Source organism: Diadema antillarum, unplaced genomic scaffold (genome assembly GCF_040938485.1).
Source record: "Diadema antillarum isolate AM-2024a unplaced genomic scaffold, OU_Dant_1.0 seq00002277_RagTag, whole genome shotgun sequence".
NCBI lineage: Eukaryota > Metazoa > Echinodermata > Echinoidea > Diadematoida > Diadematidae > Diadema > Diadema antillarum.
Window position 1 is genome coordinate 119,661 of NW_027272902.1, and position 11,944 is coordinate 131,604.

An 11,944-nucleotide genomic window follows, 5' to 3' on the forward strand; every position below is an offset into this window, starting at 1 on the left:
ATTGATTACCCTCGGGAGTCTTTACAAATCATGCATTCATAACAGGTGTGGTTGGGGGAAAAAAACAAACAAACAAAGATACTGGATGTGCTGTACTAAATCAGGAAGGTATCACAAAGCACAAGCTATTACACTTTCTGTTTTTGTATCAGCTCCTGAAGCATTATAAGGCCTTGGTCATGCCATAGGCCTCCCTTTCATTTCAGTTTATTTAAAGCAGAAGGGAAAACAGGGTGGATTGTGTGATATACATTCAGGCCTTCCTGGTAGTTGAAATGAGATTTGGGCACACCTGCTTTAAAAACTGATGTGGCTGCAATTTATCTTGAGACCAGTTACAATGTAAAATGTGGTTTACTCTTTGGTGCAGAGCAAAGCAGAATCAAAGCTGTGAATGACACAAACGAACCTTTGCTACATTTCATCATTCAACTATCAAAAATACAATTACACAGGAGTGTTCATAGACTTCCACTTTGGAAACATACTAGTACATTGTAATACATTTTGTGGTTTTTAAGCTAAAATTCAATCCAGATTTTAAATGAAAAAAAAAATTATCATGTTGTTTATTCATTTCTGTGAAACATAATTCCATCTTCTCCTTATGTGTAAATGAGCAAAACTCAAACAGCAATGTTCATAGCATTTTCTTTGCTATTTAAGAGGGTTTGTACGCTATTAATGTTCCCTTTTTGCAAGTGTTTCCTTCGTCTTAGATATGCACAGTGAGATGTCTATACCACTTAAGTAGATGATAATGTATCATCATCAGTCATTTTTCCAACAATAACATCATAAAACAGTGATGGGATTGCTTATGGCAAGTGATAAGAGAGAAGTTTTTAAGTTTGTGTTTTCTTGTACACCAAATGGAGGTTAATATGCTTACCCAGTACACTGTATGTGCAATTATTTGTATAGTCTGAAGAGCCATTGCCATGGTATTGTGGGGGGGGGGGGGGGGGGGTAACTGGAATGAAATATAATGACCAGAATACATGTACAGTTGAACCTCTCGTATCCGGACAAGTCGGGACCGGGGCTCATCCGGATAAGGGATTTGGCCGGATAAGGGATTTGGCCGGATACGGGAGACTCAATGCTTTATACTAGGTGTTTCAAAAAACATTTCCTACTTTTGATCATTAATAGCTCAAAAACTATTCATTCGATAAAACTGTCATTGATATGAGTAATAGCTGAATAGTGTACCATTTGGTTGAAGGTAATTTGAATGTGAAAGCATAAATCAGTTTCATTAAATCTAAGATTGATTTTGAAGTAAGGTTTCAGATTTTGGTCAAATTTTAACCCTCTGTACAAAAATTGAACTTTGCACAGGAACCAATGATGTGTATGTGAGTGTGTGCTGACAATGGCCCTGAACAATGGACATGCCTGAACCACCTGTTGACTAGGCGTGAGTCTCAAGCTCCCTGGCACATGAATGCTTAATCAATAATTCATGTGGATTGCCCTGGGCACTGCTAGTCTGAATTCATGCACGGTAAAGGGCAAAATGTATGCACATGGAAAAAGTGAGCACATGTTTCCATGTGCTTGCAAACACCACATTTCATTCCAGCTGGAAATCATTTTCAAATTTTGCTGCACATATCACTAAATTTGGGATATGAATGAGCATAAATGATCTAAAGTTCCTCATTTCAATACAACTGTCTACTAATTAAATAGTCTCACAAATTTTCGCTTTTCGATAAAAAGAGATCATTTTTGGTAAAGTGCTCAGCAGCATTTATCATTGGGGCGATTTGTTTCACAGTAGATTTATGTAAGGCTCCATATACACAAGTGTTTACTCTAATTGATTTTCTTTTTTTCCTGTCTCCATGTTTATGATAGAACAGAAGGTAATCATTGTAATTTCGTTTTTCAGAAGTAGGGAGAGCACTGTTACGACTCAACGACAGTATCGGCAGGCGTTTGACTTTACACAGATACTGCCAGAGGCTGAATAAAGACTAGTTGTGATAGTGGAATTTCTCATGAATAAATAATGAAGCATTCAAACCCTGGCCATTGTTCAGGACCATTGTCAGAATGTTAACCACACACTCCCATACACACCCATTGACCCCTGTGCAAAGTGAAATTTTGTACAGAGGGTTGAAAATACAGTCAAACTCGGATACCTCGAATTCGTCGGGACTGAAGAAAATGGTTCGACGTACGCGAATTTCGAGGTACGCGTACGTCGAATTTTCTTCGACTTATCCAATGTTTATCGATGTTCGACGTTTATCGATGTTCAACATGGTGTCATAGTTCCTACTGATTGTTTGCATGCTTGTCAAGTGGAATTGAATCAACCTTTATATGAATGAATTGAGTGAAAATCGGAAATGATATCAAAATTTCAGAAATAAAGACTTTGGTGGCCCGATCGCGCCACCAAAAAAAAAAAAGTAGGATGTTTGCCTTTACTTTTGAAAATGAACAGCGGAAACAATCGGCTCCGTAAGATGCTAAAATGAATGTCAGAGGTTTGCGTTCAATAACTTTGTGGAAATGAATGAACGGTAATATTCTACTCGGTATGATACTAAAATAAATGTGGGAAGTTTGCTAATACTTTTGGAAATGAATAACGATAAGACTCAGCTCCGTATGGTACTAAAACTAATGTCAGATATTTGATTTTGCGTTCGGAAATGAATAAGGATAACATTCGGCTCCGGAAGACGCTGGATTAAATGTCGAATTTTTGCTATGACGTTCGGAAATGAAAAACAATAACATTCAACTCCGTACGATGGTTAAATAAATGTCGGATGTTTCCTTATACTTTCGAAAGGAAATAGCAATAGCTTTCGACTCCGGAAGATGCTAAAATAGATGTCAGATGATCGTTTTTACGTTCGGAAGTGAATAGCAGTAATATTCTGCTCCATCATGTCCATACGATGCTAAAACAACTGTCTGATGTTTGCTTTTATATTTCGAAATGAATAACAGTAACATTCAGCTCCGTTTAATGGTAAAATTAATGTTTGATGTTTGCTTTGACGTTCGGAAAAGAGTAACAATAATATTCAACTCCTTGCAATGATAAAACAAATGCTGGATGTTTGCTTTTACGTTCGAAAGTAAATTGCAATAACATTTAGCTCCTGAAGATGCTAAAATAAATGTCAAATATGTTTGCTTTGATGTTCTGAAATGAATAACAATAATATTCAACTCCGTACGCTGACAGAATAAATGCCGGATGTGTGTTCACTTGACGTTCGAAAGTAAATATCTATAACATTTAGCTCCGGAAGATGCTGAAATACATGTCGAATGATTGCTTTTACGTTTGGCATGTTTGCAAGTGAATAGCAGTAACATTCTGCCCCATACGATGATAAAAAAAAATATTGGATATTTGCTATGGTACATTTCGAAATAAATATCAGTAACATTCAGCTATACATTTGAAGGTCCAAAAATGTCTGATGTCTGCCTTGACGTTCAAAAATGAAAAACAGTAACATTCGGCTCCGTGCGATGATAAAATAATAATAGTCAGATGATTCATTTCACTTTCGGAAGTGGACAGCAGTAACATTCGGCTCCGTTCGATAATAGAATAAATGTCGGATGTTTGAAATGAATAACGGTAATATTCTGCTCCGTACGATGCAAAAATAAATAACAGATTGTTGCTTTAACATTTGGAAATGATTAATGGTATTAATCCGCTCAGTTAGATGCTAAAACAAATAGCGGATGTTTGCTTTCACGTTTGGAAATGGATTAGGATAGCATTCAGCTCCGTAAGATTCTAAAATGAATGTCGCTTGTTTGCTTTTACATTTAAAAATGAATAACGGTAACTTTCGGCTTTTTACAATGCTAAAACAAACGTCGGATGCTAACAAATGTCAGCAAATGCTCCCATTTTCTCATTTCAAACGTAAGTTTTGACCTCCTAAATATATAGGCATCAACTTTTATAATAATCTCTACGCCTATTTGCCAAATCTTAAAACACAGTGTAAGATGATTGAATTTTCTATTCATTTGTTTTAGACATGGGCATCTGTATCACTTCAATAATGCTTAATATTAATTAATCTATGTTTAGTAGGACCGATTTAGTTTTTCTAATGTTTTTCCTGATTTTTTTTTTGTGTCACCAGATTTTACTTTCGACCAACAGAAAATAAAAATCAATGACATTGGTGGCCCGATAAAAGTTGGTGCGGAGCCCTGTCTATTCTATTCTTCATTGTGATCGGCCTAAACTTCCAGATTTTCATTATCGCATTGATGGAAAAAAAAAGTTTCAGTGCTTGCGTTCTCGGGGAAGAATAAATGAAACAAACTTCGTGAAAAGGCCAAAAAAAAGTTTTAAAAAAAAGGCACTACGCAGGAGATTGATGTTTTGGCAGTGGAGCGTGATTAATGGCAAAGATAGGGTACCTATAGCTGTCAACGTAAGCAGGTGCGCAACGACGTTTGAGAAATCTACACGCACGGTATGACTATCTCGATCAAAAATCAGAACACAGTGGTTAAAGAAAAGCAGATGATGGGCAGCGCGTAGTGCTATCGTAAGTACAACTCCATTGGCACGGGTGCTATGTGCATACCATGTACGTGTGTTAGTAGGTGTTGGGGATTTTTCTTGTCAGCTTTGTATCGGGTATTTCTTAATTGGGCGCGCGATTGTTCTGGTCTCAGCATATTTACAATCGAGTGTGAAAACATTTGTGACATGTCTTCGCTGTCCACGCGCGCTTAATCGGAGATGCTGAGTGATGTTTGCAATTTCGATTCGAGCAACATGCTGGGAAAAACAATAAGTTAATTAAGATCGGGACATTAGATTTCCCTTCGAGGTAACCGAAATTCGAGTTATCTTCTTCGAGCTACGCGAATTTTAATACACGGAAACTCCATAGGAACAATCGGGACTTTCATTTTGCCCCCGAGGTTAGTGATATTCGGCTTATCCGACGTCGAGGTATCCGAGTTTGACTGTAGAGCAAAATCTGGAACCTAACTGTGAAATTAATCATGGATTTCATGAAACTGATTTATGCTTTCATATTCAAACCACCTTCAACCAAATTGTACACTATTCAGCTATCATTCATATCAATGACAGTGTTATTTGATATATAGTTTTTGAATTATTAAGAATCAAAAGTGGGAAATGTTTTTTGAAACACCTAGTACACGTACATATACATACACATGTACTGATGTACAATGTAGCCCATTGTAGTACCACATGTTTATAGTAATGAATGTGTATACTGCAACCTTTTCGTTGTTACATTTGGGGATGGAATGTCTGAAGGTAAGCAATTTGGAAGGAAATTTGATGTAATGTATATTAATCATGTTGGAAGTAATATGTAATTCATGTGTGTTTGTGTAGGAGTTCTCAAGGAGTTGGGAATCCCCCTTTCCTCCCGTAATTATTAAAAAAAATCACGGCGAGATTGCGTCCGTATAATAGAGAGATCCGGATAAAGGGAGGCCGGATAAGAGAGGTTCAACTGTACATGTATGTGCTTTTGTTTCTTCCATATTATATTGCTCCTAGAAAAGAAAATGGCAGAGGTAGTAATCACACTTGTTCATGTATGTCTTTCTAAATCATGGGTCATGTGGCTTGTAAGGAAACTGTACAGCTTCACAGACTAATTTCTGCAGCTTTTAAAACACGAGTATCTAAAGCATTACAATTACTATGTAGTATAATCCTAAAATCCTACTTAGTTAAGATGTGATTGGGTGTGCATAAAATGTTTGTTCTAAGTCAAGCTTATTTCAAGCAGTCCTTGCCTATGATACGATTGCTTCTGCAAGACCATGTGAATTTGTCAGTTTTGAGTCTCTTCAAAATGAACCAAGTACTCAGATGTATTGCTCCATGTAGAAAACTAAATTTCTCTTACTTCGCGTAAAAAGTTTATTGACAGTGTCATTGGAAGGTTTGTCCTTGAATTTGAGATGGTATGAATAGCGTGTGGTACTCACTGTGTGACAATCCAGTTATAGATCATGGCCTTTGCTTTCTGGGGAAAGATGTGGGTGTGCTTGTTCTTGTAAAGCCAAAGGAGAATGTTCTGGGCACAAGACATTCAGATGGATTGTTCGTCCATTTACAGGATACGCTGCATATGGATATCTTACATGTATCAATGAATGTTAATTGGATACATGCACCTACTGTATATGTACATTTGTATATGTACATGTGTACGCATAGTACAATGTACATGTATGGTTGGCATCCATTCGTCTCGAGAAACGATGGCGTAGCACTAGCTAGGCAAGAAGTTTGCACTGCCTTGAGTGGCTGTAAAGCCCCACTCTTGAGTGGCAATCCTTAGAGCACTTGCAGCAGATGAAGTCTGTTGGGGCCAATACTAAGACTGCCCGTGCCTTTCTCTTAGCTCTCCTGTCGGTCTGCTGTACGTGCCTTACAGCTTCAGCTCTCTGAACGCCCTCCCTGACGGTGCCTCTCCATAGCGGACGATCTTCAGCTACACCTTCCCATGTGTTGGTGTTGATGTCCATCGTCTTCATGTCACGTTTGCACACATCTTTGAAGCGAAGATGCGGCCTTCTCATGGGACGAGACCCCTCGCTTAGCTCTCCATACAGCATGTCCTTCGGGATGCGACCTGGTTCCATTCGACGCACATGACCCAACCACTTCAGGCGTCTCTGGCTGAGGAGTGAAAACATGCTGAGAATGCCGGCACGCTGGAGGACCTCTGCATTTGTCACCCTATCCTGCCATTTTATGTGCAGGAGTCGTCTGAGGCAACGGAGGTGAAAGGTGTTGAGCCTCTTCTCCTGGCCAGCATATGTTGCCCAGGACTCAGAGCCGTATAGCAGGGTGCTGAGGACGCAGGCTTGGTAAACGTGGAGCTTGGTGTTCTTGGTCAGCTGACTGTTGTTCCATACGCGCCTGTTCAGTTTGGCCATGACTGCAGTAGCTTTCCCTATCCTATTGCTTATCTCATTGTCAAGGGAGAGGGAACTGGAGATTGCTGAACCAAGGTAGGTGAAAGAGTCCACTTCTTCCAGGTGTGTGACATTAATGGAGATGTCTGGAGGAGAGTCAGTGCCTTGGGTCAAGATCTTAGTCTTTTTCAGGCTGATGGTTAGTCCAAATTCGTTACAGGCATGGGACAGACAATCAACAAGCCTCTGCAATCCCGCTTCTGTGTGCGATACCAGAGCAGCGTCGTCAGCGAACAGCATTTCTTGGATAAGAACCTCTCTAACTTTGGTTCTCGCATGCAGTCGGGCGATGTTGAATAGCTTCCCATCCGCTCTGGTACGGATGTAGATTCCCTCTGTGCAGTCAACAAAGGCGTACTGAAGGAGCATGGAGAAGAAGATTCCGAAAAGTGTCGGTGCGAGGACACAGCCTTGCTTCAACACCTCCATGAGCTCTTGTGTCTTTGCTGGGAAAAAGGCCACGTACCCCAAGATATGCGTGATGCCAGTATCGTCACTGTCTACAAGAACAGGGGAGACCGCAGCGACTGCAACAACTATAGAGGCATCTCTCTCCTAAGTGTTGTGGGAAAAGTCTTCGCACGTGTAGTTCTGACACGCCTGCAGAGTCTTGCCTCCCGGGTGTATCCAGAGTCACAGTGCGGCTTCAGAGCAGGCCGATCTACAGTAGACATGATCTTCTCACTACGCCAGGGGGTAAAATGTACAATTCAAACCAAGCCATTTGATTCCACTTTTTTCGGCAGTCCACTTACACTTTCGTGTCCACTTTCCAGCACATTTAACATGATCATGATCGATGTACATGTGTACGCATAGTACAATGTACATGTATACAAGTATGCATAGTACATGTATATAAATACATGTACAGTAAAACTTGCATCTACAAAATTAGGTCAACAGATGCAGGAATGGAGAAACTTCACAGCAAACCACTGAGATAGTATAGAAGTGACATTAAAATAAAACAGGAGTACCTGATGGAAACTAAATTTGCCAACAGATCTATATCAAGACAGCATTGATATTGTGCAAGGTATTGGATGCATTATCAGGATTTCTAATGTACATGTATAATCCCAATCTGAACACATTTTGAGACAGTCATGGAGCACATCAAGGAGGACACACAAACACACACACACACACACACATTTAACATGATCAATAAATACATACTGTATACGTGGTACATGTATATTTATCAAGGTTTAATTTTCATGAATTTCGTTAGTCGGGTTCTGTTAATTTCATGAATTTAAAAGCACATGAAAATGTTGACTTGATCTGGACATGAATGTGACAGGTACACATGCATTTCTCCATTCAATACACTGTACTGTACTCCACGATCGTTATTAACCATGTCCTTGTAAAATTGTTGTGAAGTCATGATTCACAAAAAATTTACTTGCATTGAGAATTAACGCAAGAGTTCTCCAGTTTTTTCAGGAAATCATGTTGACATTGGTGATTTGTCAACTTTGATGAAATATTTCACAAGACTTTTTGATTATTAACTTCCACATTGTTGACTTACTGTATACGCCATATATTTCGCGAGTCTGAATTTTCGCGAATCAGGAATTCCCGACAATTTCGCGAGTGGTTAAATTCACGATTGTGGAGTCCTGTACTGAACGGAGAAATGTACATGCGTACGTCACATCCACATCGGGATCAGAGTCAATATTTTCACGTGTCCTTAATTTCGCGAATAGCACCCGACTCGCGAAATTCGCGAAAATAAAAACCTCGCGAAATATTCGGCGTATACAGTATGCAAGGTTAACTATGTGTATGCCTATGATATATAAACCAAAGTGCATTGCCTCTAATATACAAACTGCACGGAAAGAGTGACACTTCAACCAATACAGGTAGAGTTCTCACAAATTGTTGAGATTAGAAGAGTTTATTGTATTAACATATTAGAGATTTTTTTTTTTCAAAGACTGCCGAAAAAAGTGGAATCAAATGGCTTGGTTTGAATTGTACATTTCCTTAAGGACACAGCACTTTCCTTTTTCTTTGCTTTGGCCATATACGTAGATGTGCTCAGATAAATGATATGACTGATGTAGCTGCAAATATTTCTTGAAACAGAAACACAAGGCCAATGAATATAACATAAAACGTACCATTACAAAACAGTCTAGTGTTTCCATTATCAATCGTAATATTGGTTTTAAAGTGAAACACCACTCAATGTCATACATTGTAGTTACGTAGATACATTAGAAGAAAATCATAAAAACTAAATGAGTAGAAACTGTATGAAAGTAGCATACAAGTAATGAAGTCACAGAATTCCAACATGTTATGTTCTCTAAGATAGTAAGATGAGGCATTTCATAGACATGAACATCAAGTCTTCTGTCGTTTTTTATTCTGCATAGTGAAATGATATAAAGAGAAAGTATATTGCATCCATCTCATAAAAGATTACCGTAAACAATCTTTGCACTGATACTAAACAATCATACAAAAAACAGGCATTTACACTTCTTGAACAAATCAGTGAGACTGTTGTAATATGATGACAAAGTGTCTAATCTGATAAGAATACACTGTATGTGGTTTCTACCAGATTCCAAGTCTCCGCTTTGAGGCCATTTTCTCAAATCTCCCCTCTCCTGCTCTCGTTTGAATTTCTTTTACTGTAGCTGTGTATCTTGGCTTTAGTTGTGATTTACTCCCACTTAGAATTTAGCTTTGTCCTGCCCAACTTCAGTTTTTAATGTATGTTCAATAATAAGGCCAAAATAGCACCAGAAAGCATATAATAATCCTAGAGCTTCCACGACCTTTAAGCATGACCTCAGCTGCAAGGGATGTCACACTTTGTGTGTTCTTGCAATCAGAATCTACAGTTTTGCAAGGGGGGCCGGTCCAGAAGGAAAATCTCTGGTAGATGCTTGGGGTTGGAGTCTCTTCACTACAGATAGTATCTCCATTTCATGCAAACATCTGAAGCTTCACTTGAAACTTGTACATTTTTTTTTTAGTTTGATTTTACTGTACAGTTCATAAATTTAACTTGAACATGGAATGCATTGCACCTGATTAAAAGCCAGGCTACACATGTTGGTGACATGTAATGTGTATTTGTATTTCAAAATACCACCCAGAAAAACATGCTCTTTGAAAGTGGAATAAGTGAATGACTTGGTGAACATGTAAAATTCATTATTTAACAAGAAATTGCGTGGGTATGTAAAAAGAAAGAAAGAAAGAAGAATGCACATTGTAGCTAATGTCACATAGCATCCAAAATTTGTTGGGTAAATTATGTAACCTATGTCACTTTAAAAAATGATAACAAATGTGGTAGAAATTATCACACATGATGTTACACATACATTGTAATGTATGTGCCTGGCACAGGCGACTCATGTTATGACAAAGTCCTCGATCCCGGCGGTTTTCTTTCATTATATTGAAATTTCGTTGTAGCTAAACAATAAGTATGTACAGAGATATAGATGATACCTTTGAGAACTGAATTTTTACTTCGTTGTAACATGAATTGCATTCTAACCTTGTTCGTTATTACGGGAGTGCACTGTACTATGTATCTATGCACATAAAAGTACATGTACGTTGTATGTGTATCACACACTCAAATTTTTCTCCAACATCTGTGATGTTGTCCTTGATTTTCTTCAGCAATACAATGTACATTGTATGTATTGTATTGTCACTTTATCCATTGAAATAAAAGTCTCATTTCTGGGAAGTTTCCTTGAATTGTGTTTTTCTTTTGAAGTGTTAAATGACAAAATGAAAATATATATACAGTACATGTATATGAACACTTCACATTTATTTCCATTAAAACTTGCATAGAATAATGATAAAAATGAGAGCTTGGTCCACTTTGTAACTGGGAAACAAAAGCAATTCTGGTACAGGTTAATCTGAAATTCTCATTATTGAAATAAATACAGTGTACATGGTACCTCATGAACTTTCATGATAAGGTATTGAAAGTGTGCATTCCAACAGTATTTCTTATTTATTTCTGTTGCATATTACATCTCTTATTTTTCTCAGATAGGCTTCCCCTTGACATTTCCTGTAACTCTGATATAACATGTAGGAAACTGATCGTTTCATTGACTGAACCTTGTACATTCTACACTGTTATACTCAGTACAATGTACATGTACCTTAATTGTGCACTTGGGAAAGTAACATATTCTGCAAACTGGGAAATAAAATTCTATTACATGTATAATGTACTGACAAGTAAATACAACGCCTGGAACACTAACGACAGTCTCTTTTCATACAGTACATACGGATAACATGGATACGTTGGTGGAGGGATGGCATGGTTTTATGCATTGTAAGGCAACAATGGTGTGATTCAAAAAAAAAATGTTTATTAACAAATCAGCTGCAAGGAGACTAAAAAACAACGAAACAAATGATACAACATATTATAAATCATTTCACATTGTGTAAATAATTCACTGATGTATTTCAATTAAATGTACACTCAATTCACAACTACTCTCAGAAAGCAACTGCCCAAATTGTAATTCCTTCAAAGGGCAAGTCCAAGATAAGGTCCCCTCAGAAGGCAAAATTTCATCTTTGCTCAATTGATATTGACATATTTGGATTCATTTTGAAGCTTATGAGTTGAAGTTTTGATTTCCATGGAGGAAAAAATGATATTATGTAAATTTATGCAAATTTCAAGGGCTTTATTTGCATAACTGTAAAACAGCGTTACGTATGGGACATTTATAAGAATTCATATTTATTCAAAGGAAAGCAAATGATATTTGATTAATATGTGGACATAAGTTCATCAAATAGTTGGTATGAAAATTTAGGGATTATGCATATGATTATGCAAATTAGCTAGTGTCCTATCATGAGATGTCCCATACGTAACAAATTGAGGTCATTTTTTAAGGTTTTTTTCTAAAAT